The following is a 10,659-nucleotide window of genomic DNA, read 5'->3' as shown; positions in this document are numbered from 1 at the left end:
ATTAATGTGAAAATTGTTGATCCTCGGGACTAACGTGGGCACGTTATGCAAATGCGGCTCAAATGTCACATGATATTTTCATGATGCGGATTCAGTCGACCGCGCAACTAGCTGCCTGCATGTACAAAGTTGTAATATTGGTTAAACGAGTTTGTGCGTCATTCGCTGCTTTCCACCAACTGTCCGCAAAATCTGCAAATAAATTCCGTGACGCCTTCATGTTGCGAAAGCGAAAGAATCGCGATAAATCTCGCGATGCAATTAATGGCTTATCTGCGGCTATTCCAGCTCTATGCAATGCTTACGATCGATCGAGGAACTTTACGTGGGATAATATATATTTTAATATTTTTAATTAGATTTCCTAAATTATAGTCCAACAGCTTCTACGATTGATTTTGTTATCGTACAGTTATGTGCGCGAGGTGCAATATTTTTGATAATCGGTTACTGCAACCGAGAATTCTGTCACAACCGCACACCGTCGATTATCATGTCAATTATGGATTAAACGCGGACTCGCGTTATCATAAATGCAACCCGGGGGCCGATCCAATTAATGTTGATCGCGCAACGTTTTCGCAAGCGCGTGCATCATCTCTCCCTTTTATTATCTCCAATTTCGAACGTATTAAACGGCACACAGAATATTCCATTTATTTGACATCGATATTTCACGTCGACCAATTTTCCGGGGGAGGTTGTATAAAACTAAACTTTTTGCGTCGCGGTGTAGTTATTTATCACGATTGCGTGAAATATATCGATGTCTTTTACATAAAAAAAAATTATATATAAACATGATCAGAATTTAGAAAATCGCGTGCACTCTCGTTGATGAACAAATAACGCAGAAACAATATTCCACAAAATTCTTCTGTAATTTGCGCACAGAAATTGCAGAAATTCTGAATTTGCTGCATATTACGCATATGCAATTGCAACTTTTTGCGTTATTAAATTCCAGGGAAACAGAGAGGGAAAAGTATTTATATTTTTTTATCAATTTTTACTATAGCGAAACTATATCTTTTAAAAGAGATTGATTATCGCCTAATATTTGTTATTCTCAATAGCGGTACGAGAAAGTATATGTAATTATCGTTGTTGTTTATAATATCTTTATAATAATCGTTGTGAAACATTTGCCGACTCCAAATCGCAAACTTTTGAATGATTAATTATCTTACGCTTTTACGTTTGCGCGCTCGCAGCGAAGTCGTTTAATTCACGCGCATTCGACGTCGACCGAATAGTCGACCGATGGGATCTTTTTTTCCCATTCGAGGCTTAAGTCTTAATCCGTAGATAAGCTTCGCGTACACGTAGGAACATATATTCGCGTATATATATATCCACGGACATACATTTAAATTTCCGTGAGTGCGACCAGGTTAGGCGTTCGTTTCGAATAAAAAAAAAAAAGAGTCGAGCCTAAATTGATGGAACCGCTCCGAAGCTGTTAATGGACTGTTTAATTTTAACGTTCGTAGCTTTACATCGCAATATATCGTTCCGCGATGCAGTTCTATCGTCCTTAAATTCTCGATTCCCGCTTTTTCATTTAAAACGATCGCGGATATTTTTTTTACATTGTATCTATGTCTTTATTTTGTTTCATACAATTGCGTCGAATTTAAATCGGGTTTTTACAAAGTTACAAAATCTTACCTTAGGAAACTGCAGCTTAATACGGCGTGTAATCCAGAACCTGCAACAGAAAAAATATGAAAAATATTAATAAATGCGATGAATATTACACAAGACAATTAACAATGTTAAATAAATGATAATTATTGGATAATCCAAATGCTTTCAGATATTGTAATTGATACAAATTAACGTTAATTATTGTATATATAGAAATTATTTTCATTTGCTAATATTATTAAAGCAGCATATAATCACTGAAATAATAAATGAAATTCTCTCACCGAAGCTAGAATTGACAAAAAGGATATTTATTTTAATTGTGATTCTCTAGTTGTAATTCATAAAGGTATAAACAATTATAATATATATTATTATATATAATATTGTTAAGAGCAAAAATGGATGATAAAGAAAATAGCTCGACATAAAGTGGCAAGCATTTTATTTACATTTTTATATTATCATGATAAATGTCCATTTTACGCCAAATTATGCTAAAATTGAAATTTATTTGGTTAATACAAAAATTAATGAAGCGTAATAGGAGGATATTATTTGCATTTCACGAACGTTAATAATATCCTGCAAATGCTATGAATAAATCAAGAAAGATGTTTTACAATTAAAATTAATAGTTATATTTACCTAAATTTTTACGCGCTATTGATCAATTAAACGATACTCAATTAACTTTCTAGCTATAATCACCATTTTGATATATAATTTATATGCGAATAACCGGCGCGACAAATTTCGCACGTTCAAAGTATGGAGACAAAGTGTCGTACAAACGCGTAAATTCAGGCTGTTGACAAAATTACGGCACGCCCGTATATATCATCGGAATTTGTAAAAGGATTTTCATTCATCAAGATCCTTTTCTTCCGCGACCGCAGGCACAGGTCGACGAATGGACAAAAGGGATGGAAATATTAATTTATGACCAGGACGAAATTATGCACGCCACTAAATCAGGACCACCGCTCTTTTGTTCGAAAATTCCGGTCCTGGTCCTGGCGCCTTCAACTGGTAAACCGCCACCACCGTCGAGGAAAGCATCCATCGTCCTTGGCACAGGAGGTCACACGGCACCGTCGCTTTCCCCCTTTCTCCCCCCTTTTCCCGAATCCCTCCAGCATTTAGGCTGATTTCAGCACCCGCCAGTAATTGACTGTCGACGGTCTCACGTTAAGATTTCGCGCGCGCGTGAGGGACAGCAATTTCGAGCGAATCCGGGCTCGAGGCTCATTCACCGTCGACCGCCGAAACTTTGAAACCCTACCCTATCCAGAAATGAGATATATACATATATATCGCGCCTCAACAATAGAGACCGGAAAGTAGAAAAGTGAGAAGAAGAAAAATCACTTATGTCGCAGGGATGGCGGATCCCCATTTCGGATGTATATAATTTTTCACGTTCGCATGAATCGCTCCACCAAAAATCGCATTTTTTTTTTTTTATGTAAATCCTCATTCATATACCGCGAAATGATAAATATGCTATTTCCGACTAAAGAAAAATATTTTCTACCGACCGCGAGATATATTTTTCAGGATCACCAGCAGTATTCTCCCCAGTTTTGAGTTTGATGTATTGTTAATGGTATTAGAGATGCGATTCTGTCTGATATATTTCTCCCCTTTTCCCGCATCTGGTCCTATCAGTTTACAACACTATTGCAAGATTTACTAGGTAGCGGTGTACGTTCAAACGGGGGGGTTCTGGCATTAACTATTCTAATCTACGTTGTAATTTATTGCCGGCGCGGTACGTGTCCGCGACGTTAACTCCTGGTGAAGTATCAGCGTGTTTACAATATCGCGCGCGTGAACCTGCAGCGTAATCTCGCGTCGCTCTTACTCGCGAGAAATTGAGCATGAACTTAAAGTAATTACTTATTCTCGCGCAGATACACGAAAGAGAGAACGAGAGGAGAGACAGAGGAGGGGAAGGGTTATATTCAATTTTTCATTTTTATTCATATCCGAAAACAGCGTCATCTGTTCGCTGACACGATGAGTACCGTACGTTAGATTGACGAAATTTGACATCACGCACGATAAGTCGTATTGAGTAACGAGCATTCTTTCTCGTCGGAGATTTCCAATCATTTTATGTAAATTTACGGCCAACAGAGAGCCGGCAGACAAGCGTCTTTTAATGGCACCAGTATCGCCATTATCGAATACACAGCGGATCGTTAAGCTCTCCGAGCCGTAAAGAAGATTATATTTCAGCCAGTTAATCTAGTTAGCTCGTATATAAATTGCACCGAGTTTTATCTGACAATAAGTGCCAATGAATATACATATATATACATCTGTCCTTATTTCGCGCTCCATGTATATACTTTTTAGTATGTATATATTGTTTACGACATCGCGTATTAAAACGCGTATTGAAAGTAAAATTAAAAATTTTTAAATAAGTAGTATTCACATATATAGTTTATAAAATTGACAGTAATTTTTTAGATATAAATCGCAAATATTTGTCGCGCAAAAATGATTGTAATATCAATCACACGAGTATATTACAATATGCGTACACATGTAGCTTTGAATCCATACGTAATTAGAAGACTAATTATAAGAACAACCGATCTCGTCCGTATTCGCGCCCGATTCTCTCCTTAGTAATGTGTTAAGTCAGGTATTATTCCGGCAAAGCCGCATAAATCCCTCCCCGGAATACATTACAGTCGGTTGTAATGCGGTGAGGCGGGAATAATGCGATTTGCATAGAATAATTCCGGCGCAATATGCACTCGTTCGGTAGTATCGTCCCTCCTCGACTCGCGCCACGTTTTTTTGTCGGCGCAGTGGAAAAAGACGCTATGTAGGACGACGGCGGGGGCCTCGGGTTAAGCGGAATCTCGCGAGGCGAAATATAAGCATCGTACATCGTGCGCGATGTAGACACACACCGGTGTGTGTCGGTAATGTATTCGATGACACAAGAAGCACGTCGTTCTATCCGAGAATAATTGTCCGCCCTCCTCCTCCCTTCCCTGGCAATATCTTTTATTTATGAGCTCTCCGGAGCTGGAGCTCGCGAGTTCGCTGCACTTCTGTGATCCGTTGTTTTTATCCGACATCGATCCGCCTTGGATTCCCATACACCCGCTATCCGCCTCTGGAATTTACCGCCGCTTCTTCGTAGCGAACGTGAAAATTGTTTGCGAGTTTCAACATTAGAGATTTCTTGCTTTGCCCCGGGAACGAATTTCCGTGGGAGAACAAATTTCTGTCTCCCCGCGATCCTCTCCCGGTAAACGTTTAGCATAAATAAAGTCCTTGATTTCTACGCGACGTTTATGTTAAATAATGACATAAATAATGAAATAACGAGATTTCTCTCCCCTTTAGAAAATATTTATTGCGGTAATATGTTGTAATGCGTTGTAAATTATTGTGTTTTTGATATGAAAAAGAAAGAATTTTTCCATCAATTTTTACGAGAAAGAAAATTTTTTTGTCGTTTATCGTTTAATTGTAATATATTTCCGTCTACCGCGCATCAGTGTAAAAAAAAAAAAAAAATTGCACGTGCATTAAATGGATAATGTTATTAGCGTTTATTGTTACAGTAACCAAAGAACGTCAAAATGAATATTAATGATACTCATTGCCAGTAAAGTGATAGACCGATAGGAGCCGTTGCGCAATTTCATGTATGGTTATTGTCGAAAATCGTGTTATCAAGAGTAATCGAAATACGATACACTCTGTGGAGTATGTAATGTAAAGCACAAAAAGCTATTACGCAAACATTAATATACATAATGAATGCAGCAATAATCTTCGACATGTATCATTAATACGTATGTTTTTTTTAATTTTTTTAGCAAAATATAGTGAAATTTTTATGAAATATTAACCGTCGTTCAACCGCGTCTGGATAATTTTGCAAGAGACGTCAAAATGTTTTTATATAATATATATATGTATATACGTCCGTGTTTCGAGCAGTTTCGAGTTTGCGCGTTTCAATCAGCAGTTTTATATTTGCGTGGGGGCGCGTCCTACAATTTACTCGTCACCCCGCAATATTCCGAACGAACGACAGGGAATTCTATTATGGTACATTGTGTATGTTTAATTACCGCGCCGGCTAAATACATGACACTTTATTTTAATATTCTACGTCTCTCGAGGTGGAAATCCGCTTTTTGCACAAATGTTATATCGCGTCGATTAATGGTCTGCAAATTCTAGCAATTTAAAAAATAAAAAAAATATGTATTAACAAAATGACAAAAGAAATTGCAATGTTTGAAGATAAAAATTGAAAGTTATTGAAAAATATGAAAACATGCAGAGCCAAGAATAAAATATTTCTTTTTTTAGATTCTCCATCTGACAAAAAAAAGGAATGAGTTAAATCTCATAAGTTAGGCTCCATTAAGTTAGGTTAAATAAATTAGACTTGATTAACTTTAATTGATGTTTATTAAACCTATATTCACGCGCATGCAAAGATTATTCCGTTATCGTAATTACAAATTATTTCGCGAACGACAAACTAGTAACGCCGTGTCGTTGCGAAAGCTACGCGAGATCGGCCAGTAACTCGGCTTTAATTGGGAAATTAGCTCAGCGGAATAGCTCGGAATATTGTACAGGCAGGGTGGTTATTCGCGCGCTAGGATATCAGATAGATGGACATGCTCCTTCCCTTAGAAGGAATCGGGAGAAGGATGGGTCAGTAATTTATCTCGTATCGCGCCGATTTGAATTACAAATTCACCTAGATTGCGATTTTACTATGGTTCGCGCAAACTGTGTTGCAATACTATACACACGCGCGTGCGTAAATTTACAATGTAATACAGAATTGTATCAAAAATCATATAGATTGAAGAAAAAAAAAAGAATATCATCGATTTCAAATCCAAGGCGGAGAGAGACGTAATTCGAAAATTATCAATTATATCGATTAAGCCGAAGATCGACCTCTTGTGGAGTTTTTGTCGGAGTCGAAATTTAATTATTGAAATATCGAAGAATTTCCAAGACCTTCGATAGATACGGCAGCAAACGGTAAATTCGCTGTGTGAAATTAAGTTCGGACATTAAAATGCGGCAGTAAGGGCAATAAGAGATTTACATAGTGAAATCGGTTGTATTATCGCGCAGCGCGTCCCATAGACCGCGTGCGTGTTATCGCATAGGGTAGGCTGATATTTACATTGCTATTAACATCCAGTGTCGCACGGTGCCGCAGTGTCCACTCGTGCTGACGTAACACAGCGCGAATGCTCGTTAATTCGTTGCTAACAGCTGCGGCAGGACGACGTTTCACATCAATGCTTTTCGCGGTTTTTTTTACACGCATTTTTTCCGTTTTTTTTTCTTCTCTAATTGCGGCGTAAGTGCAAAATTCCGATAGATACGCAAAAGCTATTATTTTTATAATTCGTAATATCGGAAAACATTTTATTGATAATTTTACTGCCTCGTGTGTGTTTGTGTGCGCGTGCGCTCTATATTATTCTCCAATGTTTTTTTTTTAATAAAATAAAAAAATGGCGATATCGTAATACCTGATCGAACGCAGTTAATATTATTTTACTGACAGGTAAACTTGAACAAAATAAAATAGAACATCATCTCATTCACTGGCATTTTGGTATCCGAGCTCGAACGAGAGAACGTATATATATCGCGCGCCCCCATAAATTCATAACTTTTTCACAAAGGGTGCTTTTAACTCCAAGAGTAATTGAATTAGTCGCGTAATTAATTTCGGAGTTCGGCAAACGCGCTGATAACTATCCGAAAAATATGGAGATAGTTTTCGTCGAACGAGCGAGAAAACAACGCGGCGAAGTAAAGGACGGAGGCGAGCGACGAGCGAATCATCACGTACGTGCGTGTGTTGGCACTTGACGCTCTATTTACGCCGCGACGCGTAAATGACATAATTGTAATTGCGTGTGATAGTCGCGCGACAATTAGACTCTCTCTATATCGCAGTCAAAATGCTCGCGTTTACTCTTCACGCGCGCACACATATTGCAGTCATAATGTAATATACTTCGTATAAAAGGGTGCGAGCACATTTATATAACAAAACTTAAACTTTAAACCTTTCTCTCCCTTTCTCTCTTTTAAGCTAACACGCGACATGACAACTTGGTGTCAATTGAAACAAGGAAGAATTGCAATTTTCGCGACGCACAATTTGGACTCTCACTTATTGCATACGTAAAGAAAAGGGGGATAATTAAATCACATGAAACAATGTTAAGCTAAAAATTGGCAACAATATACATATATATGTATATGTATATATATATATATATATCTTAAAAAAGAGCGAGATCAAATAATTGTGATTAATTCTAAATTGGGATTTCTTTTAAAACCTGAGTAATAGACGATCTTTGTCAAAACGTAATAAACAAATCTCTCTATCATGTTTTTTTATACATGTTCCTAGAACATTTAAAACTAAGAATGTATTCTTTGTTAATAACAAACGATTGTATGTTTTTTATGCAGACCGTTCATTTGCCGTTATATGATCGTATTGTTGCAGCAACGTATATGGTTATATAGTGTCGCAAACAATGCAATGCAATGTTTGTCCGTCAATGATTTTAGTTTATTAGAAAAATGGATGAAGTTATCATCATCATAAAGTCTTCAGTCCAAAGACTGATTGAACACGTATCTTCACCCCTTTCTGGGCTGAATTCTATCCTGAATTCTATCCTGAATTCTATCCTGAGTTAATAAGTGACTCGAAAAAGAATACTTGAGCAATTTAAGAGAAATCTTCACGAGTAAGTAATGTGTAAAATAATTTAATAAGAATGATAAGAAAGTTAAGAAGAGCCAATCGTAGGATAAAAGCGCGAGTAAAAAAAATAAAATCCTAAATAATTTTAGGTATTATTTGTTGATATATATCTAGATGTTTTGATTTCACTTTGGTCTATCTTCAATAACTGTAAGCAAAAATAAAATTACAGAGATAAAAGTACAGATTTTTATCAATAACTTAATGCAATCATTCAGGACTCAAGTTTCGTACCTCATGCTCGGTTTATATGTACTATGTCTATTTATAATTATGATCTTTCTTTCTCTCTATGTGCTGTAAAATAATGTACATTTTTAATGTAAAAATAAATCCCATTTCGTCTACCTTTATAAATTAGGAATATCTGATTCTAATCTTTATAAGATTTCCATCTTAAGGTAAGAGAATCTTTTTGGCGCCTGTTTCAGAATAGGGTATTCTAAAAATAAGAAATTTTGAAAATGAGAATACAATGTTTTTTTTAGTGTAAATATGCCTTTTCTCCTCCAGACAAATTTCCATATACAGGCCTATTATATGGCTACTTTAGTGTGCATGCTGACAAATAACGCTCAGTGGTATTTAATTCGCCAGCATAATGACGGCGCGATGATTGCTATTGCCATTAATAATTCCACGACAACGCAACGGTCCGCGTACTGCCTTGATTTGCCGAGAAGCATTCACAAACGTTCGCGAGCTCGCCCGCTAAATTAACATCATAAAAGGGGCACCGAATATATCTCTCAATGAAATTACGTGCGACAATTAATTTCGGTGCCGAGGTGTTATTTACCGAGATCTCGGCATATATTTTTGGTCGATTTATTCTCGACAAGGCGGATGATTGTGAAATGTTATAACCGGGAAAAATTATGACATTGGACTCATCAAAAGTATAAATAACAAAAAATCGCGCAGACTGCGCTGCAATTAATGTATCGTGCGGGAGGATATTGTATCGAGTATAACATGTATAACAGCCTGAAATTTTTGTCATTCCGTTTAATGATTTTGCAAGAGCGGCAACGGTGACATTTTGAATTTCATGTCCGCGGTACATACCTACAATAATATCCCTTTGATAGAAATTTATTAGCTTTTCCATTGAAAACTTTTTAATAGTTCCATATACATATAAATACACACACACACACAAACATACACGTGTGTATCTGAGACTTATTAGCGTGTATAAAATATGCTTAATTAAGTGGTTTTTGCGACCTGAGCTATCAATTTGTGCTTAATGTTTCAAGAAGAAAAAACCTGCGACGACAAAAGAGAATGGCGCGCGATTCATTAATCAAAACTACAAACATGGCGGAAGAAACGATGTTTTAAAAAAGCAACTTTTAATTTGCTCGTGCACCGCCGAAGAAGATAAAATCTGAAAAAAGCATACGCGATGCTTTAGGCATTCGCGTTCAAAGAGATAAAAATCTCTTTTGCATATTAATTATCGTGGTACAGATATCTTTCACATTTTATCTATCCTGCATATATATCCGATATAATTACGATTTGTGTGTGTGTGTGTGTGTGTGTGTGTGCGCGCGCGCGTGTATGTGTGTATAACATTCGCGAAATGCCTGATACTCCGCCTCGTTGGAAAGTCACTTGGAATCTAATATTAATTTTCAACTTGCCACATCGCTCGAGCGTGTAGATTAATCAAAAGTTTGGCGCAACGGAGCACGTTAATATTTTAGTAATGAAATATCGCTGATCTCCGCGCCTCGAAATTGTGAACATCATACGCTTAATTCTCATCGAGCCGTCAGCGTTCTGGCGTTCCTCGTACATTTCCGATGCGAGCACCTCTCTCTAGGCTCTCGATCCCGCGTAGTGCACTTGCAAACGGATGATGTCATGTGACATGGAGTTTTCAACAATCAATATATATGTGTGTATGTGTGTGTCCTACATTTTTTCCCGGAAAATCTATAATCGTTCATCTCGCGCAGAAATAATTCGACGGGACCATCGAACCGTTTTATCAACAATCGGGGAAGGCAGCATGAAATTTTATTATTGAAATTTATATTTTTGAAAATTAATTTCGCATTTCCTCTACACACATGCATACACATACACACTTTTCTTCTTAGTGCAATCATAAATTTCTGGTAAGAGCCACCGTCACCATTTCTTCTCCCATTAGCTAAGACGTTCCTTGTAATACCCTTCAT

The 10,659-nt window shown here is 37.0% G+C and overlaps 1 long non-coding RNA gene across 1 annotated transcript in view; it reads right to left on the bottom strand.

Annotated features, from left to right (window-relative positions):
* Positions 1 to 1,668: 1,668 nt before the first annotated feature.
* LOC145938104 (uncharacterized) overlaps positions 1,669 to 10,659 on the bottom strand; it is a 71,411-nt gene continuing 62,420 nt past the window's right edge. The window contains exon 4 of the long non-coding RNA XR_014425677.1: positions 1,669 to 1,711. This is a non-coding gene — a long non-coding RNA (uncharacterized LOC145938104). The remainder of the gene's footprint in view (positions 1,712 to 10,659) is intronic.

This window comes from Prenolepis imparis, unplaced genomic scaffold (assembly GCF_030444845.1).
Source record: "Prenolepis imparis isolate NDT839.2.m4 unplaced genomic scaffold, iyPreImpa1.0 SCAF_7, whole genome shotgun sequence".
Taxonomy (NCBI): domain Eukaryota; kingdom Metazoa; phylum Arthropoda; class Insecta; order Hymenoptera; family Formicidae; genus Prenolepis; species Prenolepis imparis.
This window is presented reverse-complemented; position numbering and strand designations above follow the sequence as displayed.